We start from the raw sequence: 17,435 nt of genomic DNA, 5'->3' as shown, positions 1-17,435 counted from the left end.
CTTCTTCTCTGCCTACAACCACTACACTGTTACCTCAATCAGCACATAACTTTAATAACAGCAATATGCCCATATCACCCAAATTTATATGTCTTTCCCAGATGTGTTTTCTGAATTTCAAACTCATATATACAACTGCCTACCTGACAGATCCACTGAGATGTCAAATAGATATCTCCAAATTAACACATGTAAAGCTGAACTTCTCATCTCCCTTGTCCCTGCTAACCTATTTTACTGAGTCTTTTCCAATTCTCACTTAAAGGGATGGCCCATCCTTTCAGCTGCCGAAACAAAACTCTTGGTTTCATTCCAGATTTTTCTATTCTCACATTCATATCAAATTTGTTGGAACTCCTGTTGTAATATCTTAAAATATAGTCAGAACCCAATCCTCAAAATTTCCATTGCTACTACCTTGATACCAAACTATCATTATTACTCCAATGATTACTATAATCATTTATTAACTGGTTCCTGTTTCCATCTATCTGCAAACTCTCTCAACACAACAGTCAGAGTAAAATCCAAATTAGATCACATCTTTACTCTGCTCCAAACCATCTACTAGTTCCTCTTTTCAGAGTCAAACTCAAGTCACAATAAGACCCTACAGTAATTACAAGGTCAGCCTCCCCTTCCTTTCTGATCTAACCATTTCCTCACTCATTCACCTCCAACTGCCTGACTTTACTATCCAATGAACTTACTAGGCATATTTATGCTTTATAGGCTTGTGCTAGTATAACTCTTTCATGAAATGTTGTCCTCTAGATAACTGCATGCTTATTTTCTTGAACGATTTCAAGTCTTTGCTCAGATGCCACCTTCTCAATGAGGCCAAATCTGACCACCTAAACAAAAAATGCAGCCTAATTCCCTTTTCTTTTCCTCTGTTCTATGTTTTCATTAGCACTCATCACTTTCCGGTATCTAAATAATTTGTGTGCGTATTCCTCTAATGTAACCCTAGTGTCCAGAACAGTGCCAGTCACATGACAGATGCATAATAAACATACCAAAGAATAAATGTATAAAATTATATAGTATAAGCTTGGTCAAACCCACACATGCATGCATGTTTACACACACACAGCTTGAAAGAGAACTGGAAATTTGTCCTTGATAACTGAAATACGATGATCCACATCTAAAGGATAATTCATAATTCTGTATATGAAGCAATAGACTCTTAAAATTGTAAAGAACCTTAAAGGTTATATAATCCAATCATGCATATAATGTTTATATTTCTTCTGCATGTTTCCCCATATTAATTCTCTGGTCTATTCCTGAATGCTGCAGTAACAGGGGACCTTTTACATGGTTTGTGGTGAGAAAATTAAAAGTCAAGGTTATGTAGTGTTGCCTAGGATTACATAGCAATTAAGGAAAATAGCAATGTTAGAATCAGAAACCAGTTCTCTTGCCTACTAGACTAGCGTCCTTCACCATATTCTATTCTGTATAGAAAACCTTTAGTGCATTTAAATATGTCTACTGGATAAACCAAATAACTGATATAATAAATGATAATTTAAAAAATACTTATTCAACTAAGTCAGGTTTAAAGCTTTATTAAGAGTCTGTATAAAGACGGACCTCAAAAGAACATGAAAAACACTCACTCATTTTGAAATTGAAATTATTTTGTTAGTTTATTCATGATAAAACAGTGATGTGAAAAAATAGTACCAGTAAGAGATACCTGACCTAGAGAAAAATAATCCATGAAAAATCTGAGGTAGAGAATTCCATAGGTAACTTCAAAACACCATTATACTATGCTCTGATAAATCCACCTCACATTAGAAAGGTGAAAATGAGAATAAAAGAATGGACATAATTTAGATTAAACAAATCCTTTGGAAAGTTTCCCTCCCAAAATAATTCAGGCAAAGACTAACTACATCACCTAGAGAATCGCTGTACTTTCTACTAGTAGATGAGCTAAAAGAGGTACTGAAAAGAAAGAAAACCTAAACACCATGTCTGAATTGTGGAAGTGTTTCATATTTTAATTATGTTTTGGGTTTCTGCTCAGTGTAGCACACTGTGATACAAATAAATTTAAAAGAAGTTACAAAATTATAGGAGACGATGAAATATTCATAATTAGGATGCCTAAATACAACACAGAAATCATGACTAACAACTGTAAGTACTCAATAATATCATTAAACTCTTCAAATTCCTAGAGATCTTCATATCAGAATTCTCTTGTGTAAAGATGTTATATTTAATGGATTAAAGAACAATTTTTATTAGTGTGAGTCTCTGAAATGTAAAACAGCCTGACATTTCTGATTTACTATGTCAGCTTATCATGTTCAAATAGACTTTATTCTGTGCAGTTCAATAAAAACTTTTAAAAACTTCAAAAGAACAGAGTGTCTTAGAATCATTTCTCAGAAGGAGGAAGTTCTTGATACTATGTCAGAAAATAGGAAAACTTTGTTTTCAAAACAACAAACACACCTCATTAAAACTTCTGTAAACTGATTCTCATTGAGTTCTTTTGCTCTAAAGACTTCCTATACTTGTGTTCTTGTTTTGCCATTATATATGTATTTTACATACATATGCTTGCTTAAATGTACTTTTGTACACTTGTGCATGTAGTTTCTTAGAAAATAGAAGTTATGGAATTATAATTTTAGAATGGGAAGGGGATTTACCAGAAATCTATCCAACCTGATGATGTTTACCGGTAAAGGACCGAAAGGGAAAGACATTTAAAAAACAACTTCTCAACAGAACTCAGGTCTGCTGACTCTTGTTGCAGTGTTCTTCCTAGTACTCTATACTGCTGCTTCTTTGTATACACTAAGTTGATGGAGGCTCACTAAATGGATTCTTTGCTAGGCACTGATATTTTATGTCATATACACATTAGGCCTGATAATCTCTGCTTGAACAGATTTAGAAAATGACATCACCTTCAACTGCAAAAATTACAACCTGCATGAAAACTCATTCATAATATCCTTCATGTTTTAAGTCACCTGTATGTAAAAGTTAAGTAAATGAAAGAACTGCTATTGTTTTTCCAGGTAAAGGAAAATAATACTATATGATTATTCTTGTTTCAAAACTCAAATATAATATTTTAAAGATGGGGATCATATTCTGCAGTGTGATAAGTATAAATATGTGTAAAGTATAAAAGACATCTATTATTTTTTCTGTTTTCCATATATAAGTTCCACAAAGGGAAAAAAAAAAAAAAGGCAGGTCAAACCAAATTCTAACTAAATACTCACAACGCACAGTCTATCTTCTCATTTCAAGTAGGGACACAGTGTTTGGGGTTATAAACAAATCATTACTGGAGAGAAAATAACTTCTTGAGCCAGTGTTTATTTTAATGATAGTAATTCATTAAAATTACCTAGTGACCCCTTGAAAAAATACAGACCATTAAAAAAAAAAAAAAAACCTCAACAGCTAACATCATACTCAAGGATGAAAAACTCTTCCTCTAGAATCAGGAACAGGACAAGGATGTCTATCTCACCACTTTTATTCAGCCAGTGCTATAGGTCTTAGCCACAGCAATCAGACAAATAAAATAAAATAAAAGGCAACCAATTTGGTAAGGAAGAAGTAAAACTTTCACTATTTGCAGATGGCATAATACTATATATAGAAAACCATGAAGATCCTACCAAAAACTACTAGAACTGATAAATGAATTCAGTAAAGTTACAGGTTATAAAATTAATATGCAGAAATCTGCTGCATTTCTACATGCTAATAATGAAGTAGCAGAAAGAGAAATTAAGAAAACAATCCCACTTAGAATTCCACCAAAAATAGCAGAATACCTAGAAATAAATTCAACCAAGGAGGTGAAAGACCTGTACTACAAAAACAATAAAACACTGATAAAAGAAATTGAAGATGACACAAACAAATGGGAAGAAACTCCATGCTGAAAGAACCAGTATTATTAAAAATGTCCATACTACTCAAAGCAATCTACAGATTAATGCAATTCCTATCAAAATATCAATAACATGGGGACACCTGGGTGGCTCAGTTGGTTAAGCAGCTGCCTTCGGCTCGGGTCATGATCCCAGGGTCCTGGGATTGAGTCCCACATTGGGCTCCTTGCTCAGCGGGGAGCCTGCTTCTCCCTCTGCCTCTGCCTGCCTCTCTGTCTTCCTGTGCTCACTCTCTCTGACAAATAAATAAATAAAATCTTTTAAAAAAATATCAATAACATGTTTCACAGAACTAAAACAAATAATCTTAAAATTTGTGTGGAAACACAAAAGACCCCAAATAGCTGAAGTAATCTTGAGAAAGAAGAACAAAGCTGGAGGTATCCCAGCTATCTTGAAATCCTAGATTTCAAGATATACTGCAAAGCTGTAGTAATCAAAACAGTATGGTACTGGCAGAAAAACAGACCATAGATCAACAGAACAGAATAGAGAGCGCAGAAATAAACCCATAATTTTATGGTCAGTTAAGCTTTGACAAAGGAGGCAAGAATGTACAATGGGGAAAAGAGTCCCTTCAAGGGATGGTCCTGGGAAAGTTGGACAGCTACATGCAAAAGAATGAAACTGGACTGTTTTCTTAAACCATATGCACAATAAACTAAAAATTAATTAAGGACCTAAATGTGAGAGCTAAAACCATAAAACAATTAGAAGAAAACATAGGCAGTAATTTCTTTGACATTGGCCATAGAAACATTTTTCTTGATATGTCTCCTCAGGCAAAAGAAACAAAAGCAAAACCAAACTACTGTGACTACACCAAAACAAAAAGCTTTTGCACAGCAAAGAGAACTATCAACAAAACAAAAAGGGAACTTACTGAATGGAGAAGATATCTGCACATGATATATCCAATTAAGGGTTAATATCCAAAACATATAAAGAATTTATACAACTCAACATGGAAAAAATAGTAAATAATCTGATTTTTAAAATGGGCAGAGGACCTGAATAGACATTTTTTCCAATGAGGACATAGAGATGGCTAAGAGGCACATGAAAAGATGCTCAACATCATTCAAAACGACAGTGAGATATCACTTCACACCTGTCAGAATGGTTAAAATAAAAAAAAAAAAAAACATAAGAAATAATAAGTGTTGGTGAGGATATGGAAAAAAAGGAACCCTTGTGCACTAGTGGTAGGAATGCAAGTTGGTATAACCACTGTGGAAAACAGTATGGAGACTCCTCTAAATATTAAAAAATAGAAATACCATATGATCCAGTAATCCCACTACTGGGTATTTACCCAAAGAAAGTGAAAACACTAATTTGAAAAGATATATGCATCCCTATGTTTATTGTAGCATTATTTACAATAGCCAAGATATGGAAGCAACCTAGTGTCCATCCATAGATAAATGCATAAAGGGTGATGTACAGATACAATGGGATTACTCAAACATAAAAAGGAAAAAAAGAATGAAATCTTTCCATTTGCAACAACATGGATGGACCTAGAAAATATAATGCTAAGTGGAATAAGTCAGTCAGAGGAAGACAAATACCATATAATTTCACTCATATGTGGAATTTAAAAAAGAAAACAAACAAAGAAAATAAAGAGAAAACAAAAAACCAGACTCTTAAACATAGAAAACAAACGGGTTGTTGCCAGAAGAAAAGGAGGTGGGGGGATTGGTGAAATAGACAAAGGGGCTTAAGAGTACACTTATGTTGATTGACCGCTGAAAAATATAAAGAATTGTTGAATCATTATATTGGACACCTGAGACTAATATAACACTGTATGTTATTTACACACACATACATTCATTCATACATACATATAGATCTGTACATCCCTGTCAATCCCACTCCTGCCACCATTTGGAGATTTTAACAATTATCCTAGCTGATACTTATGCACTGAATGTATCTCTACAATTTTTTCTGCTCATCCTGCCAGCCATCTACCATTAGTACAACTTACTGTATCAGAAAAGTACTCAATTTAAGGAGACCTGGAATAACTATCTCTCCATGAAGAAGGATTTTGTTAGCTTGATCAAAACTTAGAATCCAAATGGTTTGTGTAATTACCCATTTCTAATGTTAATATTATTGCCACTAATTATATCTCTATGTTGATAGGCTATAAGAAAAAAAATAAATAAATTTCTACCACATATGGAACCGACCTTCAAAGACAGAATGTGTCAAGAGACTTGGAAAGAGCTCAAATTAAGCCATATATAACTGCAAGGAACAAACAAACAAAAGGAGGTGGCACTTTCATCACAGAAGACAATACGGACAATTTAGGGGAATCTCAAGTCTAGGAGATGATAGTGGGAAAGCAGGGTGATTATTCACAGAATCACAGGCTCTCAGATCTGGAAACATCTATAGCTGTTATTCAATATAGTTTCCCATTCTCTCCTTACATAAATTACATAATATTCTTAACAAGGGGTGTCAAGACTTCTCATGACAAATAAATGAGAAGGGGAACAAAAAAATAAAACAAACTGTAACTATATCCCACCTTAAATAATAGGGTTAAGCAAAAAAAAAAAAAACTAGGATGTAAAAAAATAACTAGGATATATAGTTTTGAGTTTTTATATTATGATATGTTTACTTCTTTGCAATATTAGTTGCAAATATTACTTCTTTGTGCTTCCCTAAATTTGATTAAGTATTTGAGCCAAATAAAACAAAATTCATGATTAATATGAATGTAGTAATTAAACTGTGCTTCTGATGCAATAACTTGAGGGAAGTTTTACTATGAAATGGCAATTCCCATACTATTGCTGCCAGTGAAGGGAAGAAAGAAGTAAATTAAAAGGGAAAAAAAAAAGCCACAGAAAACCAAGTCTTGCTATCAGGGTCATTTCTATGCCTCCCATGTGGATTACTGCCCGCCCCCCCCCCCCCCTTTTAAGGCTTAAAATGTATTTTAATAAGTTTACTGCATTACTGCTCCATTTCTCAGAAAAACTGCAAAGATATAAGGGACAAATCAAACATGGTACACCAGTAAGAAAAAAAAATGCACAGCATAACTACCTAAGATAGGCAAGGGTAAGAGCAACTGTCCAACCTTCAGCACATAGTAATCTTGTTCCCAAGACTGTATGAGGCCTCTCAAGAAATCTGTGAACAGCAACATCACAGACACAAAAGGGCCATTCCTGGGTTGTCCTTACTCAAGACAAAAGTTGGAGGCAACTTAACACAGATTTTTTTAAAGATACACTAAAATGAAAATCTCTAAGAAAAAATGTCTTCCTTAGGACATAAAGGGGTACTACATGGGATATAATAGAACCATACCATATGTATCTTGTCTGTGACCTCTGTGGACATTTGCCTGAATTTCCACCTGTGAGTAAATGGAGCAATGGCACTAAGGTCACTGGGGGAAGTTTGGTTTTGTGGTGTATATGGCAGTGTCTCTGGGTTTCCAGGGTATAAGAATGAGAAAGCAGATACAACAGGATGAGTAAAGAATGGAATGATCAAGATTAATGCGAGCTACAACTGGATCCATTTTGCCATAGTTCCTCCCCACCCACACCCCCAGGCCCTCAACAATCAAGGGAGACTTCAGGAATGCACCACACGGAATCAATTTGTTAAATGATATACCACACAGAACTGATTTGTTAAATATCGCCCCTCCCTTACCCTCAGCCTCCAGCAAACTCCCTCAGAGTAGTCCAGGCAAGGAAGACCTAACTATTGGGAGAAACCCCTAACACTTTTCCAAGGCAGAATGCAGGCTAGGCTAGGGTCCTTCTTTTAAGGGTTTATGGGAAACTAGACATTGAGATTTTTGTTAGTATCAGAGATGTTCGTCTGGAGCAAATTCAGCTCCAGGAGCTCCATGGTTGAACTCAGGGTGGGGCTGAGGCGGGGTTCCACTAATTGCCCCAATTTCTTCCATTGTAGCAACTTGGCCAAAGCGTTCAGTTGTTGGTGGGGTCAATCGCAAGGTTCCATCTGGCATAATGGTGACAGATCCTGGAGGAGCTGGGGCACGGTGACTCTGTTGTTGATGCGCACAGCACCTCCCATTGCCACCTGGCCCATCCGTATCTCCTGCTCTCTTGCATCAGGGCACGTTCCCTTGAATCCTTCCTGCTGTAGCTGCCTCATTTCTTGCTGTTGCTGCCGCATCTCCTCCTCACAGCGCCTGCACTCCTCCTCCTGTCTGAGCTCCAGTTGCTTCCGTTTTTGCCTTTCTTGGTTGTGCAGCGCTTCCATCCTCCGAAGTTCTTCTTGACGCTTCATCAAATCCTGTCTCATCAGCATGAGCTGGTGTCACGGCGGGTAGCCTCCATCTCCAGCTTCTCACAAGTTCCTTGATGTTGCGGTCCACTTGGTCCTGCTGCTGCTTCTCCGTCTCAGGGAGTGCCTTCCAGCACGTGGCATACTCATACTCAGAGGAGCCAGGGTGTGCAGATTTGGGTGGCTGCTCTCACTCCTTGTGAAATGGCTGGTTCTTTATCACCAGCTTCTCGCAAGTCCATCTTCATCATCCAGCTGGTCCATGGGCTCCACAGTCACAGGCTGAGTAAATACGCTCAGCAGGAAGGAGCCTTCGCTGCACCTGTCCAGAGCTTTCCGAGCATCTGGCTTCCCTGAGAATTCAAGTTCCTTCCCCTGGGGGCCTTTCTTGATCATCCACAGTGACTATAGCCTTTTCCACCTGGCCAAACATGGAAAAGGCTTCCTCCAGCAGTTTGTTGGAAACACACCAAGGAAGGTTTTGGACCGTACTGGGTGCGCTACGGCAGGCAGAGCACACACTCAGCTGCTTTCCATGGAGCGGCACGTTGTCCAGCTCTGCTTCTGAGATCTCCCCCAGTGTTCCTGTTTGCCAGCGGATAGAGCCAAACCCTTCTCCTTATTAATGAAGACTCCCGCCTGCCATCCCATATTTCTCAAAGAGTTTCCTCATCTCATCCTCAGTGAGGTCAGGAGGAAGACTGCCCACAAAGAGCTGGTTGTGTCGGGTGAAGGTCTTCTCTCCTGGTTTCCTAAAATTCTTCAGGTTAATAGTCAAGTGTTCATTTTGGCGGCTGGCTTGTTGTCCATCTGCAGGTACTGGTGGTGGTGGTGGCTGCTGCTGTCGCTGTTGGTGGTGACGCTGATGATGCTTCCTTGGAGGATGGGTTTGCTTCTCTGAGTTTAAGGTTTTGTTGCATTTTGCACCTTTTTACCGACCGTTCTCTCTGCAGAGTAACAGCAACACTGTTGTCCTCTTGGATTACTTCTTAAAACCCATTCTACTCCCTCAGCCTTGACCTTCTCAGTGGAGGAGGAGTGTCACCTGAAAGACACTTGGCACAGTCCACCTCTGGTGCTTGTCCCATCCACCTTGGAAAATAGATTCCTAAACCAAAACATTATTCTATTCTGGAGGAAAGAGTTAGGATCAAGGGAGGGAGAATCTAGTTTTTCTGTATTTACTGCAGCACAGATTTACATCTTGTGCCTAAAGAACTTACATACCAGGAAGACTCGCGATATTTTACCATGTTGGGTCCTGGGGGTGATACAAATCAATTAAAGCTACTGGTGACCCAAATACCTGTGTGAATCTTAAAATGAAGTGAGACACATACTCTTGTCCCTATCCAAGGACAAGTTTCCACAATGGAATACCCTTACACAATAATTATGGGGCCAAGACCCTTAGCGCAAACGCTAGATATGGAAAATATGGTTTTTATGGAGTGTCATCGAATGGCTGGTTTACACGCTCTCAGAAGGTAATTTTTACTCCTGAAAATGCATCCTCCAAGTCAGGAACAATTATCATCTCTCTGTAAGGACAATAGTGGACCTATGTTTCTTCAAAATGGCATCTATGTAAATACTTCAAAATTTCTATTTTGAGGCTTGAATATATTATTCTTTAGGCTAACCTGCCATGCTCTTTTACCTCTTTTGATGCTCATATGAAACCCCCTGTTTCTTCTTCTAAACTTAGGTTGATCCGTGTTCCTTTTAAAGAGCTATACATTGTAACAGAAAACAAAAGTGACTTCAAATGTTAAAAAAAATATATTATCTCAAGAACCTTGTTTCTCCCACCACTATACTGCAGCAGACAAAATTCTGATTATAATTCATTTACATAAACTAAAAATGATTATATTTACATGGCATTTTAAAATAAACATTTTTAAACTTACTCACAAGTTGTTAAGATCTAAAGTGCCAAAAGATGTTTTGGAAAGTGTTTTGGAAAATGGCCCTCAGAGATTGTCTGGAGATGCATGAAATGAAGTAGTAGTTTGGCAACAATAATGTATTTTTATTAATGTGAATAGCTAATTCTACTGAATCCAGTATCATTGTTATTATGGATGGAATTGGTTAGTTGAAATATCTGTGTTGATTAAAACAAAAGAATAACTGTAATATAATCAGTTAAATTTCAGAGAGTCAGAATTTATATAATCAGTGGACTACATTTTGGAAAAAAAATAATACTTACATTCTTCCCACAAATTTTTTTCTTGTATTTTTCTTACCCTTCAAACGGTGCCATATGGCAAAGGTCCTAAAACACTTTCTTGGAAACTGTCTGTTGGTTTCATTAAGATTTGGGTTGCTTTTCAACAAATGGGGCAGAATTTCTATGAATCTGTCTATGTTTTAGCATCCATTTCTTCTGGTGATTGACAGCAACCATCTGCAGGTGTAGAAAGAAACTAAACCCTAATGGGACCCAGCCAAGTAGTAGAAAGTTTCATTTGAATACAATTACATCAATTAATCTGTAGTTGCAATCTCTTGTTTAGAAACAAATAATGTTTCATTTATTTCTTGCAATAAAGTAATGAAAAAGTCACCAAACAAATTATGAATTTCCTTTCCAGATAACTTAATCCTGTTGAGTGTCAACTTAACACATCAGAATTAATATATAGAAGTGGTTCAAACAGGATAGGGACCAGGTCTCCCTTCCTCCAGCACCATGCACTTTCAATGGACAGAGGACACTGTAGGGAATGCTTGTCATAAAGACTGATTCTAGAAGATACCCAAAACACTGAAGACTATTCACAGCAACTCTGGGTGAGTGTATTGATTTACATAATTTAAAATAGTATGTGAAGTAAAGTAATTTTGAATGTGTTAAATAAGCTGTCTTTATTATCTTGGCTAAATTTTTGTTTGCTTAATTTCGAAAGATTGTCTAGTTCCCTTTTCACTTAATAAAATGATTTTATATGAGCCTTTATATAAAATTTTCAACTATTTAGGCTCTAGAAACTAAAGTAGGCCATTGATTAATCTCATTTTTTTTTTTTTAAGAAAGAGGAAGAGAGAAATTTTAAGCAACCAAGTAACACTGAGCTTTTATAATTTGTTTCTCTTTTGTACAGCTCTTCATGTGGTCATCTAGAGCAGGTTTCTGTCCCAAGTTTTATGAAAGACTCCTTTAAAAGAAGCTCCAAATTGGGATGCCAGAGTATTAAACATTCAGCGAAGCATTTAAGAAAAATACGGGACATAAAGACTTCAATAGCCATTCATTTATACTGGAAACACGACTTGATTCAATGAAAAGCTAACTGTATTTGGGTTTCTTACATTTAACAAAGAACCTTCCAACAAATGTCAGCCACATCTACCTACTTTTTCTTACTTGACATAATTAGTACCCTCAATCCTGTTTCACAAATGTTATCATTGACTTATAAGCACAAACAAAATGTATGCGGCTTATTGCTTAATGTCTTACACTTGACAATCCTAAATATAAGCTTTCATATGCCACAAAAGGAGCTGATCATTGGCTTCAAGTTAGGAACATTTAAAAAATGATCCCGTAAGCGGCTATTTGCATTTCTGTGGTATTTTACGGTGTGACTAAGTGTGACTATTTTATTATTGTTTTAATATGATGGAGGATAAAGAGTGGCTTCTGATGTTCACTTGCTTATTTTACATACTACGGATACCACTGCTGCAGACATTGGAGATAATCAGTAATATCAACTTACGTTCAGTGACACTGCAGGTGGAGGGGGGTTGGTATATACAATGTTAAAACAACAGAAAGAACAAAAAGGTAAGATGAGCACACGGAAGGAAGTCTTCACAACATCCCTGCTTCCACAGAGGCGGTGATTAATGGGATAAAAAAAAAAAAAAATGAAAGCAGAGCAGAAGGATGGGACATAAGTGAAATTTTAAAAGGACTAACAAAAAAGGGGGGAGGCTATGGCTAGAGAGAAAGGGGTAAAATTAGGGTATTTTGCAACCTTAGAACTGGGGTGCCTGGCTGGCTCAGTCAGTAGAGCACATGACTCTTGTTGTGAGTTCAAGCCCCACCCAGCTGGGCAAAGAGTTTACTTAAAAAGAAAACAACAACAAAAACTTAGGGGTCCCTGGGTGGTGCAGTCATTTGAATATTCAACTCTAGGGACACAGAATATTGCACTTAAATGTGCAACCAAAGCTTCACAGTGACTTTAGAGAATTCTTCAGATTTTTTTCACTTACTTCAGAAGAGCTACGAGACAATTTATTATGGTGGCCTTTTTCTTTTAGCATGACAAATACTTACATGCTGTGTCAGAAGATAAATTATAAGCATAGTTACTCTGTTATACTCATTGTTAATTTCTTCAGTTACTTGTGGTGTTATGAAAGCTATAACAAAGCAAAAGCACTGATCTGATTGTTTCTGCTAACATGATAAATACTGCTGAAATGCCTTTCTAATCCCTTCCCTAACTGCACTCGACCTTCTCCCTCTCTCTCAACTTACTTTCTTCCTCTCCTTTCCTGCTCCTTCCTTCTTCTCTGTCTCTGTCTCTTTCTTTTTCTCTTTCTCTCTTTCTTCCTTAGGAAAAACACACCCAGTACCCCAGGCCAAGGAAAAAAGTAATTTTGAAAACTACCAAAAGTTTAGAACCATTAAAAACAGAATATTTCTTAAAGGATAAAAATGAAAAGGGCCTTACCTTGATCCTTTTCCATTATAAGTTACAATCATAAAATGACTAAATGAGAATTAAAATAATATTACTTTGTGTTAATGTTACTATTTATTTCTACTAATAAAAGTGAGGAAGTTCAATAAGATATGATTAAAATTTAAATCTGAAAATGTTGTTTTCTTAAATGTTTCAAGCTATCCTGGCTATTAAACTTCAATAGTGTAAAAAGCTAAAATGCAGGAAAATGACACTGTTCTGAGATCTTAAAAAAATGATGAAGAACAAGAGTCATGCAATGCAATTTTTTAAGGTTATTTTTAACTTAATTTTCTTGTTATTTTTATCTTCAGATCAAACCTGTTTCATTTCTCAGTTCAATTTCAGTTATATTTGTATGTAGATTTTACATAGTTAACAACATTGATAGTTTATAATCCATTTTAAAAACCCTTTCTGAGGTGTTGAAAGCATCCTGCCTTATTTAGAAACAGTAGCATAAAAATAATGAAATACCCAAATATCTACATATATTAATTTCTCTGCACCTGCATGATTGTTCTATCATTTTTCACATTCTAAAATGGAACTCATCCATCAGTTTGATATGGGCGCATAAGCGCAGCTTTTTGTGCCTTTTGCTTATTTCATCAGCTTCGTGTTTGAGTCTGATAAAAAGAAAAAAGGTATATTATAAATAGTAATGTTAGCTAATGCTTACTGATTTTTTTTTAATGTGCAAGGCACTTTTCTAAGTATTTAAAATAAAGACTCATTTTGTCCTTAAAACGTCCATCTAGAGTAGGTATTTCATGATCCTAAGTTTACAGAGGAAGAAACTGACACATTAAAAAGCATAAGCAACTTGCCCGAGTTTCCCATACTAACGAAGGGGAGCTGGGTTCCCAGCCAGCTTGTGTTCTAGAGTGCAATCAATATACTCCCTGTATAGATCTTGTTTAATTTACAGCAAAACAAAAGGAACAAATAAAAAATACTTCTAAGTGGTGAATATTAATGGAGCATTCCACCAAATAATCTATAGATGTAAAGTACATTGTAGTATATGCTGCATTTAAATCATGAATAAACAACATGGGTCCTGGATGAATTTGCAGCATAATCCGCAAGAATTTGCCACATTTTTCTAAAATCAGAAATTCTGGGGCACCTGGTAGCTCAGTGGGTTAAAGCCTCTGCCTTTGGCTCAGGTCATGATCCCAGGGTCCTGGGATCGAGCCCCAGGTCGGGCTCTCTGCTCAGTGGGGAGCCTGCTTCCTCCTCTCTCTCTGCCTACTTGTGATCTGTCTGTCAAATGAATAAATAAAATCTTTAAATAAATAAATAAATAAATAAAGATAAAATCAGAAATTCATCCAACTCTGTAAAACTCCCCATTGTGTGGACAAAAGCGGGAAGAACTTTCTCCATTGCCTACACAGAATCAGTTATTTGACATCTAGAGTGGCCTGTTTAAGGACAGTGTAGAAGTTTTTATGAAATCACTGCAAATGCCAGAACTCAGAATATAGCTCATTCATTGTCAAAAAAGGACTTGAGAAAGCAGGAGTGCTAGATCAGAAAATACAAAATGACCAGAAAAAGATATGTGTCCTCCTTTTATTTGTCAAAAATCCTCCATTTTCTATAGGGAAAAGCAAAAGTGATCTCCTTTCAAATTCATTAAATTTTGTATTTTCACAAAAACAACATCAGAATAAACTCTTGAGAGATGTAACTGAATTTTGAAATGGCAAGGAAAATTCACATTAAGGTTCTGAACCAGAAAGTATGCATGGGTATAAATACATAATAAGTTAGTTATATTTTCATTATCTTGTAGTTTCATCTTACCACATGATATTATTTTATTTCCATGACAGTAGATTACAGTAGCTGCCCATTAGCTAGGTTAAGGGGATTCATAACTGAATTAAGACAGGGCAAATAAGTAACCAATTGAATAATTTATAGTGAGATATTTTTATGGCATTTCCCAGATGACTTTAATGAGATAAAAAAACATATGTTAAAAAGTACTGAAAGCTGAGTTTCACAAATATCAAATATATACTTATCAATAAATCATCTATTAATTCACATAATTTAAATGATAAAGAGCATACCACAAAAACATGCTCTTTATCATTTAAATTATGTGAATTAATAGATAATTTATTCATAAGTATGTATATATATGTATATTTTTTATTTATTTATTTATATTTTTTTGAGAGAGCAGGGGCATGAGGGGCAAAAGGAGATAGAGAGAATCATGGAATACAATGTAGGGCTCCATCTCAGAACCCTGAGATCACACCTGAACTAAAATCCAGAGCTGGAGACTTAATGGATTGAGTTGCCCATATGGCCCTTGAATGTATATTTCGACTCCTAATACTTGAGGGAAATAAAAGGGCTGTAATATGCCTATGCTTCTCATACATAAACTTGTTATTTTCCTATTTTGAAGCTAAGAGCCAAAATGTGAATACCAAAGATAAGCAACCTATTGATTAGAAATTTCCCCCATTTCTTGATAATCTTCCTGCCTTTCTTTAGGGTTGAGATACACTTTATGTACTAATTCACTCATTTATCATTTAAGATAAATTGTCTCCTCCTGAAGCTGTAATTCAACATATCCATCTATTCATAGCACAAGCTTAAGCGTGCTTATGTTTGAAACAGACAATCCTGTTTTGATTCCCAGTCTTACTATTTACCAGCTAAATGGCTGTTGCCAAATTACTTCATAACCACCAAGTTCCTCACTTATAATGTGAAAATAATAATAGTACCTATCCAATAGGGTGGTTCTAAAAATTAAATAAGGTAAGACAGTATCGCAAAAAGTAAATATTCAGTAAGTACTATTGACTATTGAGTAAAAAATTAATAATGAATTTGGCTATCTAAGTACTTAGGAAGTCTTTTTATAATGCCTCACAAGAGCTGTATAACTAAGCAGTGGAAAGTCCATCAACAGAGACTGAACCACTGAAAGAGGCACCACCAAGACCAGTTGGGAACACCATGACATCACATCATAAAATACAAATAAATTCCAATGGCTGCAGCAGCTGGAATAATTATAGGAAGTAACTGAGTGAAATCAAAATATATGTCTTGGTAGGTATGTGTTATAGACCGTAGTAGTTGCTCAGTGAGATGGGAGACAATACCAAATCTGTGGAATGAGTGACACACATGCTGTGGCATGCTTTCAAACTCCACCGAAACAGAAAGGACTCAGTGGGAAGGTAATCAGATTATGGAATAGATATTTTCACAAAGTTTTACATATAACTCAATTAAAAATAAATTCCAAAAATTTTCAAATGATCTGGGGCAAGGTGCTTTTTTTCTTTAAAGAAGTTATGTTTTTAACTTTCTGAAAGAAGTCATCCTCTACAGGGAGAGAGATTATCTCTGTATACTTCTTTCAAAAACCTGAGTTTGCGGATTTTTCCACTCCTTCATGATGAAACAGGGTTGAGTAAATACAACAAAGGCCACAAAGGTGTCAAACAGTATATTATGTACCTCGTATTAGAACTTATTATTTTCTGGGATGCCTGGGGGGCTCAGTTGGTTAAGCGGCTGCCTTCGGCTCAGGTCGTGATCCCAGCATCCTGGGATCGAGTCCCACATCAGGCTCCTTGCTCAGCAGGGAGCCTGCTTCTCCCTCTGCCTCTGCCTGCCATTCGGTCTGCCTGTGCTTATTCTCTCTCTCTCTCTCTCTCTCTGACAAATAAATAAATAAAGAATCTTTTTTAAAAAAAGAATTTATTTCCTATAATTTTATGAACTTATAAATTTCTTTAGTTGCTGCAACTGGGATTGATTCTAGCAAACAAAATTTTGTCTGGAGTCTTGAAACAGTGAATCCCATTTAGTTTTAGGAGTGTAACTCTCGATGCAAGAGGAGAGAGAGAATTCTAAACATTAACTAGTTTGTAGAAGAAGCATTTTAAATAAATGGGGAGATGAAAACTTTTACAAACATATTCTGAATTTAGTAATCATTAAGGTTTCCTCCTAGAGCTGTGTCTGAAAACTCTGTTGGGACATCTGCATCTTAAAGGTTTAATGCAGCTCCTTTAAGTGAGTTGGGGGAAATCGGAGAGGGAGACAAACCATGAGAGACTGTGGATTCTGAGAAACAAACTGAGGGTTTTGGAGGGGAGGGGAGGGAATGGGGGGTTGGGTGAGCCTGGTGGTGAGTATTAAGGAGGGCACATATTGCATGCATCAACAATGAATCTTGGAACACTGAAAATAAATAAAATAAAATAAAATGAAAAAAAAATACTACCTGTAATCTCTAAAGGCCTTTTATGCTAACAAATCACCATTAGTAACTATATGCAAATTCACACCCTTAATTCTAGAATAAACACTTCCAGAAGTTCTTAGACTACATTTTCCTTACCTTTTGAGCCTAAATTTAAGTAATCTGGCGGGCCTTGTAGACTGCATATTTTATGGCAATGTTTTATTATCAAGA

The 17,435-nt window shown here is 36.2% G+C and overlaps 1 protein-coding gene and 1 pseudogene across 2 annotated transcripts in view; both read right to left on the bottom strand.

The window, feature by feature from the left end:
- Window positions 1-17,435, bottom strand: part of KCND2 (potassium voltage-gated channel subfamily D member 2) — a gene marked incomplete at both ends in the record, with an annotated part of 492,167 nt that overhangs the window by 413,898 nt on the left and 60,834 nt on the right. The gene's annotated exons all lie outside the window — the stretch shown is intronic.
- On the bottom strand, window positions 7,807-9,340 carry LOC308352106 (non-POU domain-containing octamer-binding protein-like; annotated as a pseudogene). The gene is made up of 2 exons: window positions 9,298-9,340; window positions 7,807-9,179 (listed from the first exon to the last, which is right to left on the bottom strand). The product of its transcript is annotated as a non-POU domain-containing octamer-binding protein-like (transcript).

The sequence above is a fragment of the Martes martes genome, assembly GCF_963455335.1.
Source record: "Martes martes genome assembly, chromosome: 11".
Lineage (NCBI taxonomy): Eukaryota > Metazoa > Chordata > Mammalia > Carnivora > Mustelidae > Martes > Martes martes.
Note: the sequence above shows the minus strand (reverse complement) of the source record. Positions and strands in the feature narration are given on the sequence as shown.